Here is a 25,050-nt window from a genome sequence, read left to right on the forward strand (position 1 = left end):
CCGGAAAAAACTCCAAACCAGTCTGGGAGGCAAGGGACAGATAATTATCCGTGTGCTAAAAATAAAATAACAACGCAAAAATGTTGTTATTGGGGATAAATAAATAAATGTGTGTATGTAGTCAGGTATGATGATAGTGGACTTTCAGCCACACTCAACATACAACAATTACAAAGAATCTGTCCATTGGTCACCGGAACAGCCCGGGACCAATTCCAGACCAGTTCGGTAAGCGAGGGACAGATATACGTGAAAATATCCATTGTGATAAAAGATACAAATAAGGTGTACATTATTATCATTCCATATGAACAATATTACAATATATTCTACTAAAATAGTGATTAATACCATATAAATACACCATATATTCCATATATCAGTGATCTCATCCAATACATCACTGCATCTAAAGAGACATTTGTTATGAACCACAATAACCACCACAAAAGGTCTCCATCATTAAGACCATCTATACATATAGACACTGTTCCACATAAGTTTTATAGTTCTCCTCTCCACGTTCTTCTCCACTTGTCACATAGGTTCACTTGACATACCAATAATGTGATAAGCTAACGATGTTCATCCAATTCCACACTCTATCAAAAATAGAGAGATGTTATACAAAAATTAAAAATTTGTAACTGTTTTTCACAAATAAGATGCAAAGCTTAGGGACTCGTTAAGCCCCTTTGGTGACATGGTGTCTAATGTCACAATCCACTTTAGTTCCCTCCTTAAGAGTTGTTTATATATGTCACCTCCTCTATTTCCCTCATAAAGCCTACCTATGCCCTTAATTTTTAAAAGCCCCCAATTATTCTTGTGAAAATCTCTAAAGTGTCTTGCAAGGGGTTTACTCCTGTCGCCAAATTCATCCACATGATCTCTAAACTCCCTAGTTGTCATACCAACATATATTTTGTCACATGGGCAACGTTCTTGACACTGCAGATTATAAAATGGACAATCTTATATCTTTTATTGTCAGTCAAAACCAAAAAATTATCAGTTCTCTCCATGACAGTACATGCCCCACAATGGCCACATACTGTCATGGAGAGAACTGATGAGGGCGGAAGTGCAGAAATGGGGGATTCCATCTCTGCACGGAATGCTCCTGACCCGGAAGACACACGTGGGAGGACCCAATTAATCATCATGCGTCATTGGTTACCAATATACAGGTATAGTACTTATACCACACTCCTACACACTAGCATCTTTTCCTGACGAAGGGTGCGAAACGCGCATCGAGGTGCTATTTCTCTGAGACCGTCAACAACCACCTTGCCAGCCTCAGGTAAATGATATGCAACCATGCAACTAAGTCCAATTAATGATGTATGTTAACCAGTCTAACAACAGGGCTATACCTATACTTGGATAGTGGGTAGATTGTTACCATATAACTCTGCACTAGGTTGTAGACCTTAAAACTCCTACTTTATGGTATTATTTACCTGTTGTTACTATGCATCGTTACAACATATAGGCTATGGTGGCGAATTGATCATCTCAGAATGTCTGATTTTAAGTATGTTTTAAATTGTATGTTTTTTGTATAGATATCTTTGGGAGGGTATTTCTTCTGTGGAACAATAAAATTATTTTTGGACTTACATATGGCTTTTGCCATGGTTATGCCTCAATTGCCAATTTTACTAACCAGTGATTAATGGCAAACAACTGGAGAAAATGCTATGCATGTACCTGGCCTTACACTGCAAAAAGACGTAGGCATAAAACCTGCATTACTATCCAACATACAACGTGTAGATAGATGAATGGGGACTCTAAAACAAAAATCAAAATCCCCTCACAAAGAAGCAGGGTAGTATGTATCTCAGGCCAATTTACCAGCTTCCAATACCACGCTGCCGTGTAGAGAAGCATTAGATTGATAATGACTATAATCAGAGGAAGGGGCCAACTTGCCAGGGCCAAATCATTTAGTATGTTCGCCCTAGTTATATATTCTTTCCTCTGCTACTATAGCAGTATAATATTATTACTATACAGCTAATAATAATAGTCAATCTTCTGGTCACTTTGGACAACAATGGGCAGAAACATAACTGCTGGGGGGAAGGGGGTACACAAATGTACTGCCTAACATAAAGGCATTGCGAGAGTTTAGATAATTTATTTAAAACACACCTCTAGTTACAAGTAACTTTTACTATGTTATGGCACTTACTAAGATGAGTTAATTTGCAATGTAGTCCATGCATCCATTCGGTTAAAAATCATCACTATATGCCCTGCTGCTTGGCTGGTAAGGGAATGAGCTATCACTGCTATAGAAACAGTACTGACCACTGGTGGAGTATATTAGACAAACACACTCATTTCACTGATGCTAGTGCTCCAACTGGGAATACACTTTAAAGAGGCTCTGTCACCAGATTTTGCAACCCCTATCTGCTATTGCAGCAGATAGGCGCTGCAATGTAGATTACAGTAACGTTTTTATTTTTAAAAAACGAGCATTTTTGGCCAAGTTATGACCATTTTTGTAGTTATGCAAATGAGGCTTGCAAAAGTCCAAGTGGGTGTGTTTAAAAGTAAAAGTCCAAGTGGGCGTGTATTATGTGCGTACATCGGGGCGTTTTTAATACTTTTACTAGCTGGGCGTTCTGATGAGAAGTATCATCCACTTCTCTTCAGAACGCCAAGCTTCTGGCAGTGCAGACACAGCCGTGTTCTCGAGAGATCACGCTGTGACATCACTCACAGGTCCTGCATCGTGTCAGACGAGCGAGGACACATCGGCACCAGAGGCTTCAGTTGATTCTGCAGCAGCATCGGCGTTAGCAGGTAAGTTGATGTAGCTACTTATCTGCAAACGCTGATGCTGCTGCAGAATCAACTGTAGCCTCTGGTACCGATGTGTCCTCGCTCGTCTGACACGATGCAGGACTTGTGAGTGACGTCACAGCGTGATCTGGCAGAAGCTGGGCGTTCTGAAGAGAAGTGGATGATACTTCTCATCAGAACGCCTAGCTAGTAAAAGTATTAAAAACGCCCCGATGTACGCACATAATACACGCCCACTTGGACTTTTACTTTTAAACACACCCACTTGAACTTTTGCAAGCCTCATTTGCATAACTACAAAAATGGTCATAACTTGGCCAAAAATGCTCGTTTTTTAAAAATAAAAACGTTACTGTAATCTACATTGCAGCGCCTATCTGCTGCAATAGCAGATAGGGGTTGCAAAATCTGGTGACAGAGCCTCTTTAAAGGGGTTGTCCAGGTTAGGGGCTACTTTTTATACTGACGACCTATCCACAGGATAGGTCACTAGTATATAATCGGTGGGAGTCCAACACCTGGACCTAGCACCGATCTACTGATCTGACTGTCTCCATGTGCCAGAAACTATGGAGGGATTGGTGCTGGAAGCAGAAGGCTCCGACCACTGTATAGTGGCTGTGCTGGGTTATTGCAGCCCTGTTCCTATTCACTTGATGAGGAACAGAGTTGCTGTACTGGAGCACAATCGCTATACAGTGAGCGGACGCTTCTGCTTCCGGAACCAACCACTGCACAGCTGCGGCGCCCAGAGGTAGCTGGAACAGCTGATCAGTGCTGGGTTCGGGTGTCTGACTCCCACCGGTCATATACTCATGACCTATCCTATGGATAGGTCATCAGTATAAAAAACAGCTCAGAACATGAACAACCCTTTTGGGTTACAAAATACACTGTATGTCATCTATACGACATCAATAAGGCAAAATTCAAGAGTAGTTTAATAGAGATTTGAAAACCTTAAATCATGGAAGTTCTACAGATTCTAAAAACCCTTCAATTATACTCAGCATTCCTAAGATTGATCTATTAGTATTATTCTGCAAGAACTGTGATAATAAAGATAATTTTATAAGCCATGTGAAAGTTGTTTTGAAGAAATCACAAAAATGAAAATTTGAGATTGATCGACAGTTTCTGGAAATTCATTGTATTTAGTCATGAATATTGTAAACACTCCAGGGCTCACAGGACGTTCCCTGTGCTCTCTAATGATCTTTCCCTGCTTAGAATTTAGAAACCTTTAATTCAGGCAGATGACAAATGACTTTCCTTGACAAAGGACATTTTATTGTTCAGAAATAGCTCGCTGTTGGACCAAACTCCTCACTGAGTGATAGTGGTATCACATTTATAAATGTGAATATAGATGGGAAGGGGAACACAGCAGAGAAATAGTCATATCCTTTAGATGAATGGGCTGCACGATGAGAAGAGATGAATAATTCTATTAAGAGCCTGCGCTAACAGTATTTAGTCTAGAGTCTGGGAATCCATACAAGTTGTTGTTGCCAGTAGGAAACAACCAGAATATACGTGTGATTTCCGTATGCTTGCTGGGATCTAAGAGCTTTATAATGTTATATTGCAAGGTAAATATCCCATGTCAAACATAATGGCACTTATGCACTGTCATTTAGTCCAATATGCACATGAAAAAAAATAGTCACTGTCTTAAATTTTTGCAATATTTACTAGTCATTTGTTGTAAGTTAAACACTTGAGAAAGGAGAGGAGCCATGAAAAGCCACGACATACCCTAGTTCATAGGCATGAGAGGATGCAGAGGAAAATGGCTTCTAGCGGATAATATCTCTATAATACGGGCACCACAAGCAAGCATCATATGGAGTCCCTACGGCTCAGTATTAGGGGCCACAGGGACTCTCTTTGCCTTCATACAACTGCCTGTAGCTGCGTTTTATCTATTCTTTAAGGCTCACTACATATCACTCTGTTTTAGTTTTCTATAACCTTGCTTTATATCAAACTCTCCCAAGACATAATTTTTCCCATAAACTCTCTTCTCCTTTGTTTCCCTCTTCTCACCAACTTGACAGCAAGACATAGAGTACTCATATGTCAAAAACCATTACAGGAACCTAAAAGACAACACAGGTCATCTCTACAGCTTCTTTTATGACGGTGGATGTGTGATCCTATAATTCCTGAAGACAGGTTTCTTCACACATATAATTGCAGCAGTGATCTTCATGAGCGATCTATCAGACATCACAGACCATATCCTCCATTTACTTTATTAATACGTACAGCTACATGACTTGCTGGAAAAGATAGCTCAAACAGTACCGTCATCAAATTTCAATTTGTTTTTTTCTTTATGCAGACTTGGAATTTAATTCGAACATTTAGAATACTTGCAAGAAATATAATAAAACCTATTTTTCTTTTTGACTTTCAAATCCATTGACTTCTTCCCCGGAGCCTCATCTAAAGATTAATGAGTATAGTATTTTGAAAATATAAGTCATGGGTTTAAAGATATCATTATTTTTCTTTGACAGAATAAATCCAGTGGGAGTCTATTTTCTCCCAAGACGGATGTTTCTATGATTCTGATAAAAAAAAGAGAGAACAAAAAAACAAAACCTTTATCATAATATATTTTGAAAAGATATGGCAGCCATGTAGCATAATGTTTTCATCTAAATTTGTACATTTTACTGAGATCTTAATCTGCTGTCTACTGTGGAAAATAGAATATACAATGGATGTATAAATGAACATTGTAATATAGACTTTTATTGTAGGATGTTATCAGCCATTATATTCTTTTCAGAAATAAAGGAAATAAATAGCCAAAGATATGACAATGAATCCTTTTATTTTTATATATGTGGGATGAGGTTGTACCGTGCTAATATCGTCTGATTTTCTTCTGAAAGGCCTTGCTGTGTTTTGCAGTGTTAAAGTTCCACTCACCCGAATTTTACCGGCTAACCTGTGACGGTGCTCTGCAAGCCATACAGCACAAATGCCAAAGTTTTCATATCTTGCATCTATACACCATCAGTTCACCCCAGGTACATAAATAAATAACCTGAATGTTTCTGTCCCTCACTTGGGAAGTAATGTCTTTAAATTTTTTTATTCCAAGGTAATATTTCACCGAGACAGATCCCTTTAATTTTAAAGGGTATATCCACCTTTGCAATCATTTTTTTATTATTATTGATCCAGTGCATCTTAAATCAAAAAGGAGCAACTTTGTAAATTCTCTTGAAGAAAAAATATCTTACCATTTTGTGTCGATAGCTTTAATGCAGATCTAGATCTCCATGGTAACAGACTACAAACCTTGGGAAGTCGGATATTCAAGTCATACTCCCTTCTATGTGTCCCATAATGGAGTATGACTGCAGGATCAGACTACACAGGGTTTTTGCAGTCTGTAAACATGCAGATCCAGATCTGCGTTAAAGCTGTCCACACAAAATAGTAGGATTTTTTCTTATTCAAGAGCAAAGTTGATCCTTTTTAATTTTAGACGCACTGGACTAATAAAAAAAAAAAAAAAATGTTACAATGGTGGACATATACTTTTAAATTAAAGGGGTCTATGTAAATCTGCATAGGACAAATTTGTAGGATATTTATTGATCAAGAGCATTTAGAAAGTTGCTTAATTTTTTATTTGAGATGATTCAGAGCAATAAAAAACTTGTTGAATGAGAGTAGATTCCACTTAGCAATAAAGCTTCTGTACCTGCTATGTGCTCCCTCCCAACTCCCTTATGGCTTATTGGCTGGCCCATGAGGCCACATCCAGAGCATCATACAAGCCCATGGGGCCATATCGAGGGCATCATACAAGTGTAAGAGCAACTACTGACTTGTTATTTCTAGGGCATCTAACAAATGCCCTATTTCAAGTCCTGTCCTGGTGACCTCCCCCCTTTTATGTTCTAATTCTTTACAAAGGATCCATTTAAACAAAATATTATTGAAACAAGTTATATTTTATTTCGCTCTCATTAAACATGCCCAACAAAAACAAATACCTTTTATATTTTTTTAATTTTTCGGCTAGGTATTTGCATTATCAAAGCACAGCAACAATCATGGAAGTATCACTATTACTTACTACATAGTATTTCATATTAATAGGAAAGAAACATAAATTTGACTGAAAAACGAACATAAAACCATAGATACAGATATAAGACATCTCTTTAAAAAAAATCGGCATAATCAAGCATCTGTTATAGATTACGCTATTGAATTTTTGTAGTGGATTCATTTCCTACCTGTGCACATCAGCCAGGGTAGTCAGATCACTTTTCTATTCTCTTTTATCTTATACGATAATTCTTGGTGCTACATCCAAACACAAGATATGACTGAATTATGGAATTAAGTTTCTTTGATGAATAAGATAGCTTGTTAAAATGCGCCTGCCATGACAGACTGGAAAAACTCAGGCTCAGTTATTGCATTCTGTACATCCAATATACATTATTAAAATACTTTCACAATCTATGAACATGCAAATGAAATCATTTGTGAGTCTACTATCAAATATCTGAAACTTGCAATCCTAGGTGATGTTAACCACTTCTCAAGCAGAGCTGCTGAAATCTCTAGACCATAAATTATTAATATACTGGCAAAAATAGTTTTGAGTTATCACTTTTTTTTTCTACCTCTTACTCCAATAACAACTACTGATATGCTGTCACATAATCATTATCGCGGTTTCTTCTAAGTCATGCCTTTTTATTATTGTGAAAAGATTTATTCGCCATCAGGTTTGTTAGTCTCAGCAGTATCCCAAGTTCCTGGGGAGAAGGTAGAAGCAGTTCCGCAGCGGTAAAAAAAACGTTCATACCTACGTAGACCGTTGTTATGGTCTTACACATCCCTTATTGGCATTCCGGTCCGGCCTCCCTGGATGACGCTGCAGCCTATGCGACCATTGCAGCCTGTGATTGGCTACAGCGGCGGTCAGATGAGAGGTAACATCATCACAGGAGGCCGGCCTCTGATGTCATCCAGACCGGCCTCCTGGGATGATGTATCACCATACCAACATCATACCAAGAGGCCGGACTGCAGGCAGAAGGAGGGCGTTCTGGGTAAGTATTACTTTTTTCTTTTTCCATAGTTGTGATTTTTGCGGTATAAATGCTGCGATTACGCAGCAAAGGTCGCAACACTTCGCTTTCTGTTGTGGGTTTTGCCTCCCCATTGAATTCAATGGGGCAAACCCACAACGGTAAATCAATTAATTAAATTCCGCACCGCAGTTCGATATATTAACGTTTACTCTGCGTTTTTTCTCCACAGCGTGGGTATGAGATTTTATGAATCTCATCCACTTTGCTACTACTGTAAATGCTGTGGAATTTCTGCACAGAATTCTGTAGCAGAAATTCTGCAGAGTTTACCCGACGTGGGAACCTGGCGTTAGGGTATCTGGAACACTCTAAGGCCATGTTCAGACGTGGCGGAATTTTTCCGCTGAAAATGTTGCTGCAGATTCTTTGCGAATTTGCAGCAACATTTTCATATTCAACAAGTAATTCAGACGTTGCGGATATCACAGCGGACTTGCTGCATATTTCAGCCTTTGCAATGCAGTGATATTCTGCTGCTTCTCCGCAACACAACGTGCAAGCTGCGGAGGGAAAATTCTGCACCGCAGCCTAATTTCCGCACAGTTATTTTCCGCAACATCTGAACTAAGTTTCCTAAAAATGTATAGAAACAAATGTAAAAAACGGCTGCTGCAGAATTCCACTGCGGACTGTCCGCAGCGGAATTCAACAGCAATTCCGCCACATCTGAATGTGCCCTAAAGGTATTTATCCCATTGCTTGTTTCAGTTAAATATATTATTTAGTGCTAGATTTGTAGGCCTGTCTTTATGTTGAATTGAAAATATTACTATTTTGAAACCACGTTTTATATTGTAAAAAGCCATGCATGTGATCTTGACTTTATCCTTGACTTTAGATTTGTGAATTCTCCTTTACCCGATCTGCCCATAGGATTCAATGTTCTTGTAAAGAAGTAAAATGTTCTAAGCATTTGTGTTCCAGAACAGCACGCCTCCTCTTCTGACAGCTTGTACTGGAAAGGTGTAGAGAAGCCAATGACATCTGGCACACAACAGGCCTTCAGCAATGTCAGCACTATGTAATAGCATCAGAGGACACAAGGTTGGGATCACAATGAGTGTTTGGATCCCACATCTTAACAACCTGCAGCAACTTTTGCCTTTTGGTAACAAAGCAGATGAAAAGCATTTATAACATGATCTCATGACGCGATATCAAAAGAAGTGGAAAAATCACCATTTTATAATCTATTTGCCTATAAGAAATGAAGTTTATTTGCAAGTTTACAGATATTTTAAAAAAATCTTCATACAATTCTGTTTTATAAACATAGTTATATGTAAGTTGTGTTTACGTCATATACAGTGTTAATAAAAGTATTTCTTTCATGTTTTATAGTGTTACCAAATTGAATTGGAATGAAACACTAATCAACAAAAAGCATATCCACATAAAGTACGGCAACGAAATAGAACATAATGAACCCCTGCGGCGCAGTTTTGGTGCAGTTTTTGCATGCATTTTTTTTTTTTAAAGCTAAAACTACCAAAAGAGAAACTTTTTTTTCCATTCAACTCCACTCCTGATTTTACGTGCTGTGTAAACAAGGCTCTACTATGACAAATCGAATTAAGCACTAGAACAGTTTTTTTTACCGCTGATGTTGACGTGGAAACCGCGTCGGAATCAGCTCCACAAAAGTCCGAATCCACCTCCCATTGATTTCAATGGGAGGCAGAGGTGTGTTTTTTTCAACAGTGTCTTTTAGCCGCTCACAGTAAAAAAAAGTGGCATGCTCTTTCTGAGTTATGCGGTTGAAATCAATGGGAGGCAGAGAAAACGTTTTTTTCGCAGGGTTTTTTGCCTGCAGCGCTCAACGGCAAGAAATTGCAGGCAGGTCAAAACTGCCTCTTTTGAGGCAGATTTTTCTGCCTGCAGAAAGACTCTGTATGAACAGAGCCTAAGGCCATGTTCAGACGTGGTGGAATTTTTCCGCTGCAAATGTTTGTGCAGATTTGGGGCAATTACGCAACGAATCTGCACCAACATTTGCATATTTGACAGGTAATTCAGACGTTGCAGAAAACACAGCGGACTTGCCACAGATTTCAGTTTTTGCATTGCAAAGGCTAAAATCTGCAGTGAAATTCCACTTTTTCTCCACAATGGAATGTACATGCTGCGGAGGGCAAATTCTGCACCGCAGCCTAATTTCCGCACAGTTATTTTCTGCAACGTCTGAACTAACTTTCCTAAAAATGTATAGAAAGAAAAGGCTGCTGCAGAATTCCACTGCGGACTGTACGCAGCAGAATTCAACAGCAATTCCGCCACATCTGAATGTGCCCTTATGGTTTTAGGCTGAGCTAACTTGTTCCATCTTTGTTGCAGATTTTTCTGCAATTTGTGCCATAGTTTATGGTATTGTGTTTTTGTAAAAGTTACATTTAAAATATTTTACTGTAATTCTCTTGGCAAGAAAACTTGAAAAACTACAGCACAAATTGTAGATGTGCACCCAGCCTTAAAAGTCACAAAAAATCAAATGTAATGGCCCTGTTCACATCACGTCCCTCCTCGACTCATTGCATCTTTTATGTGGCTAGAAAAACGGTCGCCAGCACATCTCCCTATGTAAACAGGAGATTTGCTGCTGACAAGATAAAAAACGTGTGGGGACGAACGTTGGGATTAATGTTAGTTTGTTTCCATATGTAAATGGAGCAAATGAGTGTTGCTCGACATGTTGTATTGACAATTGGCTTCCGTTTAACTGCTGGAATTTCTGCTCATGTAAAAGTATCTTGACCCTTACAGGGATGTGTCCTAAAATTATCAGAGGGGGAACACTGCTCCCAGAGCCTTTGATGCTCGTCTGCCTGCTTCCCCTAAGATGGTGTCACACACTCACCAACTTTATCCTATGCCATCTTCTGTCCCCTCTCCTCCTGAACTACAGCATGATGTCCAATACTTTGCTTCTGTAGCACCACCGACTTCTCCTCCACTGCACTGGTGGTCTTTACACACACACACACACACACACACACACACACACACACACACACACACACACACACACACACACACACACATACTTCTACCAATGTAAGGCACTGTCTACATCTGCGTTTGAGGCAGAATCCTTCAAATTTTCAGGAAAATAGTGATGCTTGCACAACGACTGGCACCTCATAGTCAATGGAGTCCGTCGAGCGCTGCTGGTATCCATCGTGCAACAGATCTGGCTATATGTGGCGATTTCCATTATAAACACAAACCACGATGCAAGTGTGAACAGAGCCTAATGCTGACAATAAACCACACAGGGGAACAAGAGGGGAAGTCACCAGACCAAGGCACAAAAATATGCATCAACCTGCTGTTTATTTGGGGTAGATGCTTACCGTCAACTCCCCCTTACAAATATATGTAAATCTTCAAAAAGTTGGCCACGCAAGGAGGACATCCGTGAGGTAGGCCACTAAAAGAGACTGAAAAAAGACAAAATTCGGAAAAAGTTACAAGCTTCCTTTGCTAAAATGGGAAAAGATGTGAATAAACCTACTGCCTAGGGGATTCACCAGTAGAGAGCGGCTAAAAGAAAACATTATTAGGAAATCCATATACGTAACATCTCAGCTACAGTTTGCCACAAGAAATATGGAGGATCTGAAATTAAGGGGAAAAGAGGTTCTTTTATATGGCTCAAATTTAGCTTTGGGGTCATGAAAAACCCCTATGATAGGGCTAAGCCAAAGCAACAGCATTATATTGTTAGGGTATGTTCACACGTAGAGTCAAAAAGTCTCAAAATACGGAGCTGTTTTCAAGGGAAAAGAGCCCCTGATTTTCAGAAGTTTTTTGAGCAACTCGTGTTTTTCGCTGCGTTTTTCACTGCGTTTTCGCTGAGTTTTCGCTGCGTTTTTTATGGCTGTTTTTGGAGCTGTTTTCATTGGAGTCTATGAGAAAGCGGCTCCAAAAACGTCCCAAGAAGTGTCCTGCACTTTTTTTGACGAGGCTGTAATTTTACGAGCCGTCTTTTGACAGCGAAGCGTAAAATGACAGGTCGTCGGCACAGAACATCGTAAAGCCCATTGAAAGTAATGGGCAGATGTTTGCCAACGTATTGGAGCCGTTTTTTCACACGTAATTCGAGGCGTAAAACGCCTCCATTACGTCTGAAAATAGGTCGTGTGAACCCAGCCTAAGGATGCTTCTCAGCAGCAGGCCCTGTAAGGTTAAGGCCATACAGAGTGGCACTGACCCGGCCGCAATGTGACCAACAATCACGCCGGCACCATGTCCGGCGCTTAGTCAGGGCCGCTCCGTATGTCCTTAATCTTAGGCGTGTGTAGGTAGAGGGGGAGCGTATATTTAAGTATTATTTCATTATTGTGTTTATGTAACTGCAATATATGTAGATTACAGAGATTTGTTCTCATTTACATGAAACAATCTTTTTGTTGATCAGGGTCGAAACAAACTAATAAAAATCCACTTTAACTCGATGTTGCACAATTAAACATGAAAGAGTCATAGAAGGGTCTGAATATTTTGTTATATGCGGCATATGTTGTTCATGCTTCATTGCAGTGTCTTTAAAGAGCATTTTCTCAGAATTAATATTTATATATTGCATTACATAATCACAGTGCTATTTATGGCTTGTCATTTTCTATGCACGAACATTAAATTTCCAGAGATACTTTGCTTGGAGACAATGTAGGAACCAAGCGGCATTTCCCAATCATAAAAAAGTAGTTTTATTTCATTATATCATATAACATTAGTTATGTTAAATACATTGCAACATAAATAAAGAGTAATATTTTGTGTAGCTGCTGTGCTAGAACTGTTAGGGCATGCCCCCACGTGGCGGTTTTCCTCCGCAACTGTCCGCATCAATGCCGCACAGAATCTGCTTTGCAGATTCTGTGGCGGATCTGCCCAAAATGTGCAGTAAATTGATGCGGACTAGCTGTTGCGTATTGAGGTGAAAGTACTTCCCTTCTCTCTATCAGTGCAGGATAGAGAGAAGGGACAGCACTTTCCCTAGTGAAAGTAAAAGAATTTCATACTTACCGGCCGTTGTCTTGGTGACGCGTCCCTCTTTCGGCATCCAGCCCGACCTCCCTGGATGACGCGGCAGTCCATGTGACCGCTGCAGCCTGTGATTGGCTGCAGCCGTCACTTAGTCACTTAGACTGAAACGTCATCCTGGGAAGCCGGACTGGAGACAGAAGCAGGGAGTTCTCGGTAAGTATGAACTTCTTTTTTTTTTACAGGTTGATGTATATTGTGATCGGTAGTCACTGTCCAGGGTGCAGAAACAGTTACTGCCGATCGTTTAACTCTTTCAGCACCCTGGACAGTGACTATTTACTGACGTCGCCTAGCAACGCTCCCATAATTACGGGTGCACACACGTAGTCACCCGTAATTATGGGTGCACACACGTAGTCACCCGTAATTATGGGAGCCCCATTGACTTCCTCAGTCTGGCTGTAGACCTAGAAATACATAGGTCCAGCCAGAATGAAGAAATGTCATGTTAAAAAACCAATACGCATCCGCAGCACACATAACATCTACATGACATCTGCGGACTTCATTGCGGAATTTAGAATCTCCATTGAAGTCAATGGAGAACTTCCGCAATGAGTCCGCAACCAGTCCGCCACAGGTCCGCAACATCCATTGTATGCTGAGGACACCAAATTCCACACTGCAGCCTATGCTCTGCAGCGGAAGGCAATGGAGAAACGGGTCCGCTTCGGATTAACGCTGCGGAGTGTCCGCAGCGGAATTCCAGAGCAATTCCGCCACATGGGGCTTTGCCCTTATTGCTGTCTTTGTCCTTCCTATGTGAGCTAGTTATGTTTCTGATCTCTTCTTATTCTTGTAGTTAGCTTAAAGAAGTAGCTGTTTAGTCACCCAGGCTTTAAAGGCTATGTACACCTTTGTAATCGTTTGTTTTTTGTTGTTTTTTTTTAAATAAAAATGTCTATAAGCGTGTTTTGGGCAACTTCCTAAATACTTTTAATAAAAATAATTTTCACTTTTTGAGATGCAGCTGCTTTGTATTCTGTATACAGAGCAGCTGTATCTTTCGCTGAAATCTGTATCCGTCAGGTCACCGACACGGTTCAGTGACAGCGGGTCTTGCATTTCTCTGACACACAGGATCAAGCTGTTACCGATCACAACTAAGTTCATAACTTAGATGTGATTTCGGCTGTTTTTTTCTGCTGATTCTGACGTGGTTTCCGTGTCAAAATCAGCGCCAATTAACTCTGTGTGAACTGAGCCTAATGCTCAATTGTAGATTGTGCAAAAAATAAAATAAATAAATAAAATCACTCTTTTGTAACCTGCTACTGAGGAAGCCAGGTCTCCCATCAATGCCCATGGGGTATTCTTGAGAGAGTATACTATACTGTTAGACAAGCTTTCTTCACTTCATTACCTTTCAAATTTCCTTTTTGCATTTTTTCTTCTCCATGTTTTCCTTCTTACTGGAGGGTTATGTATTTTATATGTACCACAGTATTAATTTCACTTGGGTTCAAGTATAGCAATTGATACTTCATTATTTATATTGCTCTATTTATTTACGTGGCTTGCTTTTATTTAATATTCTGAAGCCATGTATAACATCAGTGGTTTCATATGCCTTCTTTATTATATGTGTTTATTTTCATTTCTTTTAAGTAATAACTCTTTAGTGTTTTGTATTTGTGATCATTGCATACATATGAGATCTGAATACATTTGTTACACAATGAAATACATTTGATGATTATTACATGGTTATACAGGCTTATATATCAAATCCTCTCAACTCTATTTGCATAATCGCTGCTTTTTTGTTGTAGGTTTTAGCCATTGAATTCAATAGGGAGGTAAAACACGCAACAAATAGCAGATATTGCGATTTTTGCGGTGGGAATGCTGCGAATCCCCTGCAAAAATCGCAACTCAAAAAAAAACCTACTGCAGCGGACACATGGGATAAAACATCATCCCAGGAGGCAAGTCTGTAGGACGTCAGAGGATAAGTATGGGAAGTTTTTTTAGCCTCTGTTTTCCGCAGCGGACCTTACGGCCGATAAACTGCACCACAATTTGGTGCGGTTTCTCGGCCGGAATTCCCTGCGGCCACCAGGGCGGAGATGCTGTGTACCTTTACGCTGCGTATCTGCCCTGTGTGAACATAGCCTCAATCATTATTTTGAATTAATTTAGTGCTCACTATACAGTTGTTTTTTCCATTCTAACCTACTCATACCACTATACCTCAGTACTAGACATTGGCAAATCCTTTTACCTATCCGACAAATTATATAATAGAAAATTCCCCAGAAAGAATGTCAGCCTATACTGCAGCCTGCTGGAGTTGGTTATTATTTATACACACTCTCCAATGTCCAATAATTCAACCTTTTAGGCTCCATGCACACGACCGTAGATTTCGTCCATAATTACTGACCCATTCATTTCTATGGCCGACGGACACCTTCCCGTATATGAGAAGAGCCGGATAAGAGATATAGCCGGGAGCGAACACCCTTCTTGCATGGACCCGCCACCACTTCTTGTAAGGGCATGGCCAGACGTGGCGGAATTGCTCTGGAATTCCCCTGCGGCCAGTCCGCCGCGGAAATCCGTAGCGGACATTTTCTCCATTGGTTTCCACACCCTTTTAGTTAGGTTCGTGCACACGTGGCGGAAAACTCTGCTGCGGACCATAGGCTGCGTTGCGGAATTTGGTGTCCGCAGCATACACTGGCTGTTGCGGACGTGTAGCAGACTTGTTGCGGACTTATTGGGGCATTTCTCCATTGACTTCAATGGAGATTCAAAATTCCGCAATGAAATCCGCAGATGTTATGTGTGTTGCGTTGCGTATTGGTTTTACGAACAGGATATTTATTCATTCTGGCTGGACCTATGTGTTTCGAGCTCTATAGCCAGACTGAGATGAAATCTTTAAAAAGACAGCAGGAAGTACTCTTCACCTGAATACCCAACGCTAATCCGCATCAATTTACTGCACATTTTAGGCAAAGGAGCAATGGAATCTGCAACGCAGATTATGTGCGGCATTGAAGTGGACAGTGTCTGCAGAAATACGCCACGTCTGGCCATGCCCTAATTCGCCTCAGCGTTTCTGCTGCTGGAGATGGATTACTTTTGACAACAGGCAGTGACCAGCAAGATAGAAAGATGGACAACACTTAATGGCTGGCAATTGAGTGCAAATTTTCAGTTAGAAAAATACTTTTTGGGTAAACAAAGTCAACTGCATTTTGCATAGTAGTTACAGTGGCCATCAGAGGCGGGGGAGTGTGTTGAAGCGACATGACCATTTCAATTTTATTTTTCATTGAAATATTTAAAAATGTTCCCCTTTTTTTTTCCTTTTTCCTCTACGTTGTTACATGAACCTTTAAGGGTATGTTCACACGGCAACGCCAAGTACGTCTGAAATCACGGAGCTGTTTACAGGCGAAAACAGCTCCTGAATTTCAGATGTTTTTGTAACTATTCGCGTTTTTCGCTGCGTTTTTTACGGCCGTTTTTGGAGCTGTTTTTCAATGGAGTCAATGAAAAACGACTCCAAAAACGTTCCAAGAAGTGACATCTTTTTACGCGCCGTTTTTTGACAGCGACGCGTAAAATTACACCTTGTGGGAACAGAACATCGTAAAACCCATTGAAAGCAATGGGCAGATGTTTGCAGGCGTATTGGAGCAGTTTTTCCAGGCGTAAATCGAGGCGTAAAACGCCCGAATTACGTCTGGAAACAGGCCGTGTGAACATACCCTTATACATACCGAATTTTAAAACATACATCACCTACTCTTAATTGTGCTCTAAATTAACCGATCAGACCAGTCTGAACTGGATGATATTATTTTCTTAGCTCCGGACATTTAAGGGTCATTTTGTTGTAGACTGGCTGCACAGGGACCAATGATCTAGTTGATCAACATGGATGAGAAGCAGCTGGCCTATTAGTCACCCTCACTGCACTGAAAGCATTGCTGGGACACCTCTATGATTCTTTTGAGAAAAACATCTGGCATATGACTACATCACAATCTCAATGCTGTTCCCAGCAGATGAACAGATCAGATCACTTACCCTATGAAATAAAAACCACTTTAGCTGAACAGTTCCAACATAGCAAATAAAATACAATTAGTAGACATGCACACGACCGTTGTGCCACTCGGGCCGTATTTGACAGCATCCGAGTGGCACCCGATAGTCTTCACAGACCCATTCACTTTAGCGTGTGAATCGGGTCCTTGAAAAATTATCCGAGTCTCCAATCTGAGGAAAGATAGGACATGTCCCATCTTTCCTCGGATCACTGACGGGACTCAAACGGCGCACACGAATTTTGGGATATTGCAATGAAGGGACCAGTCTGGATTCTTAACAATGCAAAAACACGGCAAAAACGCGTCGAATACATGCCGTGGGAACAAGGCCTTACTGTTAGGCCGGGTTCAGACAAGGCGGATACGCTGTGTAAAAACACGCAGTGTATTTGTCCTGTGTGCCGCAAGGTAAACCTGGCGAAAAACTGTGGTGCAGTTTTTTACCCAGAATGTCCACTGTGGAAAACTGGAGGATCAGCCGGCCTGTTAGCAGGACGGCCTCCTAGGATGACGTTTCATCCCATGTGACCACCACTACAGCCTGTGATTCATCCCAGGAGGCTGCGCTGGAAGGAAGGAACACAGACTTCTGGGTAAGTATCAGGTTTTGTTTTTTCCTGAGCTGTGTTTTTTGCGATGGGATCGCTACGAACCCTCCGCAAAAAAACGCAACAAATGCTATTTATTGCTAGAATTAGCTCCCTATTGAATTAAATGGGGAATTCCAGCAACAAATAAGCAGCGTTTACGGAAATACAATTGACATGAACCGGAGGTCAATTTCTGAACTGATTTTCCGCTCAGTACTTACGCAGCATGTGTATGAGATTTGTTCAATCTCAACCACTTTACTGCTACTGTATTCTGCTGAATTTTTTCCGTCCTCAATTTCGGACAGAAAAAACTCAGAAATTCCGCTGCATGTGGACAAGCCCTTAGAGTAAAAGTTTGGGAGGATTCCTCCAGCTCACCTTATCGCATGTATAGACTTGCACACGGATCCTCGTGTCGGCAGACGCAAGAAGTCAGGAAAAAAGAAAGAGATGGATCCAGCGCTGTGTCCTTGAAATTGTATTTAAAAACGGAAACTATTTCCAAGTTTTAATGAAAAATGAATAAATATAAAAACAGGTAACATTATAGATGGATATTCTCAAGAAAAATTCGTAGGATATGTGGCAGTGTGATCGGTGCCTACGCGTTTCTGACGCATACAGCGTCCTTAGTCATGGCTTCTGCTGACAGCAGAAGCCATGACTAAGGACGCTGTATGCGTCAGAAACGCGTAGGCACCGATCACACTGCCACATATCCTACGAATTTTTCTTGAGAATATCCATCTATAATGTTACCTGTTTTTATATTTATTCATTTTTCATTAAAACTTGGAAATAGTTTCCGTTTTTAAATACAATTTCAAGGACACAGCGCTGGATCCATCTCTTTCTTTTTTCCTAAGCCCTTAGAGTGTCTGAAAACTTAGGGCAAAGCTCCACGTGGCGGAATTGCTCTGGAATTCCGCTGCGGACACTCCGCAGCGTTAATCCGCAGCGGACCCATTTCTCCATTGCCTTCCACTGCTTTTTAGTAGGGTTCGTTTAGACGATGCGGAAAATTCCGGTGCGGAGCATAGGCTGCGGTGCGGAATTGGGTGTCCGCAGCATACAATGGATGTTGCGGACGTGTGGCGGACTGGTTGCGGACTCATTGCGGAAGTTCTCCATTGACTTCAATGGAGATTCTAAATTCCGCAATGAAGTCCGCAGATGTCATGTTCATGGTTATGTGTGCTGCGGAGCGTATTGGTTTTTTTAACATGACATTTCTTCATTCTGGCTGGACCTATGTGTATTTCTAGGTCTACAGCCAGACTGAGGAAGTCAATGGGGCTCCCGTAATTACGGGTGACTACGTGTGTGCACCCGTAATTATGGGAGCGTTGCTAGGCGACGTCAGTAAATAGTCACTGTCCAGGGTGCTGAAAGAGTTAAGCGATCGGCAGTAACTGTTTCTGCACCCTGGACAGTGACTACCGATCACAATATACATCAACCTGTAAAAAAAATAGAAGTTCATACTTACCGAGAACTCCCTGCTTCTTTCTCCAGTCCGGCTTCCCAGGATGACGTTTCAGTCTAAGTGACGGCTGCAGCCAATCACAGGCTGCAGCGGTCACATGGACTGCCGCGTCATCCAGGGAGGTCGGGCTGGATGCCGAAAGAGGGACGCGTCACCAAGACAACGGCCGGTAAGTATGAATTTCTTTTACTTTCACTAGGGAAAGGGCTGTCCCTTCTCTCTATCCTGCACTGATAGAGAGAAGGGAAGTACTTTCACCTCAATACGCAACGGCCAGTCCGCATCAATTTACTGCACATTTTGGGCAGATCCGCAACAGAATCTGCAATGCAGATTCTGTGCGGCATTGATGCGGACAGTTGCGGAAGAAATCCGCCACGTGGGGCCATGACCTTAGACTCCATGCACACCAATTTTTTTTTTGTTTACTTGTGAATTTTTTCTTTTTTTTTTTCATTTACCTAAAAGACGTATTCAAATGTAAATGTAAGGTATAACATTGTTATGTGTGTAATTTTCACATACTTTTATTTAAAGTAGGCAATTGTTTAGAACTTTACTCTGTCATTGTTTCCACTATAAAAAAGTAAATGTTAAAGGGGTTATCTCACCACAGCAACCCCTATCCATATGCCCTATTAGGACATATAGATGTCAGAGGGGACCCACTCGGGACCCGCTCTATGTGCCAGAAAGGAGGGCGGCTCTGTAAAAGTGACTACCGGTCTGGTGAACCGAACCCATTTATTTGAATAACTGGAATGTAATGCTACATTTCTAATACACGGGAAATGTGTGGCTGGCGGGGGCTTCCCTCGGTGATAATAGCTGATCGCCGGGGTTTAGTGAAGCCCGACCCCTGGTTGTATTCATAAGGCAACCCCTTTCAGGTCAATTTTTTTCGTATATTGGTAGTCAATGGCAGACATATACAAATATAAGGGGTTACATTTCCACAATATATGTGAAACAAAAAAATATATATAATTTACATAACTTGGGAAATATATATGGGATTTGGTACCTGGTATTGCACTTTAATTATAGAGTTAATAAATTAATAGATTTGTCCCTATTAAGCTGGATACTATAAATACATTGTACTCTATTGTATTTGCCAAATGGCTCTGAGGAAATCCTGATAAGGGATGAAACGCGTCAGCTGATCAATCAAGCCTGGCAGGTAGTGACGTCAAACCATGTCTTGCAATCCCTGGCAGTGTCGAAAATACCACATGGAAAACAACACCATACCACTCTGAACTTACCTTCCTGGCAGTGTGCGTCCTCCTCTTCTGGATCTCGTACCTCTCCGTGTGCTTCTCTGACTGACTCTGTGCACCTGAAAGTAAGATCTCTGCTATTTACATCGTGGCGGGATTGAAAGCAAGAAATTATATGGTACCATACAATTCTATATCTACCTTCTTGATGGTTAGTGCCTCCCATTGAGTGTTGCGCTCCACCGCGTGTCTTCCCAGCTGTCTCCGGATGATTGGAGGTAAAAGTCTATATATCAATTAGGAATTGGAGTCGTTTTATGAAAACAACTTGGAAGCGGTCTTTTAAATATATCTAGGGATCGAGCGGGATAACCTTTGACCGTAATGGTCTAGAAACAGACTACCATTTACCCCTGATCCCTAAAATAAGATCCCATTTAAAAAGAAGAGCAATTAGCACAACGCAGCCCTACCTTCTCTTTAATCCTGCTTGCACCCTTCTGATAAGAATCATCATATAACAGAAAACTTGTTCCTTATTCTTATTTTCAATTCTCTTGAATAAGTGTTTGTGCCAGTTTGAGATTAAAATCTAAAAATATGTAGAAACCACAAGTGTGAACGGAGCCCAGTGGTTTTTAAACATAAATGACACAAATTCTGTCAAATTATATGCAACTTACCTTATATCAAGGGAGATCTTGCATGATGTATAATCTATGAATGGGAGGAATGCAATAATCATTTACATGTGTGTTTCCTGGCCAGGAGATTTTTTAACATTTTGTGTCCACTTCCCCTTTCCCTTTCTATATATTTATATTCTAAAATGTATTTAGAACTTAATAAAATATTTTTCTATAATTCTTACAAGCCCAAGAGTGCCTTTTGTGTTTCTGGAATTCCTTTTCCTTTTTTTTTGTTTCACATATTGTTCTTTCCGGAAACGGCACCGTGCAATATATTTACTGCATTTTTTTGGGGAATTTCTATTAGGTATGGTTAAAAACCAACTTTTTTTTCTATTTCCACAATATATGTTTGCCTCCATTAAAAGAAAGAAATATATATATATCAATTGAAAACACAGATTGCATACCTTTTTTCTGTCCATTGAATCTGTGAAAGAAAAAAGAGATAAATGGCGTAAAGATGCATTCCTTTTTTAAAAAAAATGTAAATTTTTTTTTAAAGAATAAATTTCGAAAAATGGTGCGGACCTATCCTGACATTCATAAGTTGTAGATTACAGTACTGAATTCACCAGTTGTATCTGATTTTTTCGAACTTTTATGAGGTAGCTGATTTCCGAATCAAAATGGACCCAAAGTCTAACACAATATAACATTTTGTAATATTTCATTGCTTATCCTTTGAATGCCCCACAATCTCCTGTGGCAGAGAATTTCATGATCTCACTGTTCTTACACTAATGAAACCCTTTCTATGCTGATGGAACCTTCTAGATGCAGTGGATGCCTTCTTGTTATGGTTACAGGCTGGGGCTTTGAAAAGATCATAAGAACTATCTCTGTATTGGCCTTTGCTATCCACGGGATAGGTGATAGATGTTAGATCGTGGGCGTTTGACTGCTGGTACCCTACCGATCTGTAGAACCAGGGTCTCGACTAACCCAACCCTCTCCACCACCATGTCTGTGGTCTTTTAGTAATGCCGCAGTGTCGTCTTGGAATCATACCGTTGCAACTATTTCATAGAGGTTGTTTTGTCTTCCTCTAAATCAATACGGTGGGATAATAGGCTTAACTGGACAAACGTGACTTTTTACAACCTTACTATGTTCAGTTACCTTTGCAGCATCAGGCAATACCATATACACATCATAATGTCCGAATCCAAAATATATAGAATAGTACTATGACTATGAAGGTTGCTAGTTTCATGCCCTGCAATTCCTAATTAGATAGGATTACATATAGATATAGATAGACAGGGCCGCCATGAGGAATTTCTGGGCCCCATACAGCCAAGTTGTTTGGCGCCCCCTCCATTAACAGGGTTGGGCAACGGAAAGTGTGGCACTCACGTTTGTACGTTATACGCATTAACTGATTTTGGTGCTGATGTCAATTACAGTGAATGAAACTATGGAGCAGTCAGTGACCAGGATTTTGTTAAAATTGCCAAAACGTATCCCACTGTATGGCATAAAGTGGGCACTACACATACATCACCCGGGGAATGGCCCTGGGGAAAATCCTGAAATCACTGTTCATAAATGGACATTGTTGTTAGGAGCTTTCCCAAGGCTGGAGTCCCCTGACAGAGCTTCTACTAGCGCTCTTCCCAGGGACTCTGGCGCTGTTCCTGATGTCCACGTAAGTAAAGTAATGTCAGAAGATTTGCAAAGCCTGAGTCCACGGCCAGAGAGTCGGCAACACTCTGGCCAGGGATTACGGCCCTGGACAATCCCTTGACGTCACTTTACATATATGGACAGTGATATCAGGAGCTTTCCCAGGGACAAAGTCCACGGGCAGAACACTTGTGATGCTCTGTCTGGGGACTCTAGCATTGGGAAGCTCCTGACATCACTGTCCACATACTAATGTCAGGAGCGGTTTACTTTTTTTGTGGGATCTCTCAGGATGGAATAGCATAGTCTACTATGCTATTCCATCCTTCAAAAAAAAAAGTAAACCGAGATATACCAGCCCGACGAAGGATAAAAGGACATCATGAAGCCCTATGAATTTTTGTTAACCTTGTTTATAGTGTACGTTCGGAGATTTTCTCTACAATAAATGTAGGACAATAACACGATGTGAAGGGGGCTTTAAGAGGGGGGGGGAAGCACTTGCGAGGATATAAGGAGTAACTTTCTTACATTGCCATTAAAGTCTAATGTGTTTTTACGCAGCAAAAATCAGAGGCTTACCCTTGGATTTCTGCAGCAGATGTGCCACAAGTGTGTAGCAGATCCGCACGAGAACTAGTCCCATGGTCATTCAAAGGGGCTTATCCTCGGCTTTTCCGTGCAAAATAAGTAGCATGCTTCTTATTGCTGTGCTGGATTTATTTTCAAAAATACACGTGGAAAATTATTAGTAGCAAGTGAACTGGGTTGTGGAAACCTCATGTATGTGGGATGCAGATTGTCATTGTAATCCGTATCAAATCCAACATGTGTGAACGGGGCATTAGGGTGAGTTAAAAAAAAACTCTGTTAGGTCAAATGCACAAGATGCGTATTACGTGTGGATTTGCCGCATGTATTTTCTGCAGGGTAATACAGTACCAGCAAAGTAAATGAGAGCCCAAGAAATGTCATCTACACGTCGCAGATTTTTTCTGCATATAAATTGACCTGCGGTGCGTATTTTAAAATCTGCAGCATGTCAATTTATTTTGCATTTCCGCTTGCAAATTGTATCTGACCAGTTTTAAAAAAATCAAAAATAACAAATCCGCACCATAAAACCTGCACCTACTGTATTTCCACATCAAAATGTAAAAACTGCACCTAAGAATGCACCACTAGGGCTCGTCCATGTTGCGGAATTGCTGTGTTTTTTCCATGCAGAATTGTGGATGGAAAAAACGCAGCAGAATACAGAGCAGCAAAGTGTGTGAGATTTAACAAATCTCATCCACACTCTGCATAAAAATTCTGACCAGAAATTGACCTGCGGTGCGTATTTTTCGTACCGCAGTATGTCAATTCCTGCTGCGGAAAGTGGTCAGAATTGCTGCGTTTTTCAGAGGAGATATCACCATCTCCCAGCATTGAGAAAAATGCAGCAAAATACGTACCATTTTCTGCAGGAAAAAACGCAGGAAATGGTGCGTTTTTTTCTGCAGCGGCACGTCTGCTATTTTCAACGGAATTGCTGAACAAATTTTCTGCAGCAATTCCGTTCTGTGTGGACAAGCCCTTAGGTGCGGATTCTACCTGCAGCTTTACCTGTGGTTTTGATGCAGATTTTCTGCACCAAATTCCTCAACATGTGCATGTAGCCTTACAGATTTTGCTAGGGATTCGCAGAAAATTAACCCTTTGCATTGTAAAGGGTAAAATACGTTCCAATTTCACAACATAATAGGCATGCTGCTGATTTAATAATCAGCACCATGTCCTAAATTCCATGCAGATTTTTTTCTGCTGCATGTGCATGGGGTTTTGAAAACCCCATTCACATGAGTTAGGGCTTATTCAGACGAACATGTTAAATGTCCGTGTGACGGCAGTTGTTTTAACTGCCGTCACATGGTTGCATGTATTACTATGGGGCTATTTACACGGCCGTTGTCTTAACGGACCGTGTGGAGGGCCCTGAAAAAATAGGACATGTCCTATTTATGTCAGTTTTTACAGATCCCTCAATAGACTCAAGTCTATGAGGGATCCGTGAGAACGGGTCCCACACGGGTGCAAATTGGCAGTGAAAAATGGCCATTATTATGGGCTGATTTCGCACACATTCGTGAACATCTGTAGTGAATTTTCAGTGCGCAATCCACACAAGAAATGGCCTTATTGAAATGTCTGTGTTCAGTCTGTGATATACGGACCATATCTCGGCAGTATTTCCCATACCGACCTCAGTTCAGGGAGCCGAGCTCCTAGCATCATAGTTATCTATGAAGCTAGGGGTCCCTGTCTCTCCTCGGGAATACTGTCCCTGCTCCATACTGCAACATGATTACAG

The sequence above is a fragment of the Rhinoderma darwinii genome, chromosome 8 (assembly GCF_050947455.1).
Source record: "Rhinoderma darwinii isolate aRhiDar2 chromosome 8, aRhiDar2.hap1, whole genome shotgun sequence".
NCBI lineage: Eukaryota > Metazoa > Chordata > Amphibia > Anura > Rhinodermatidae > Rhinoderma > Rhinoderma darwinii.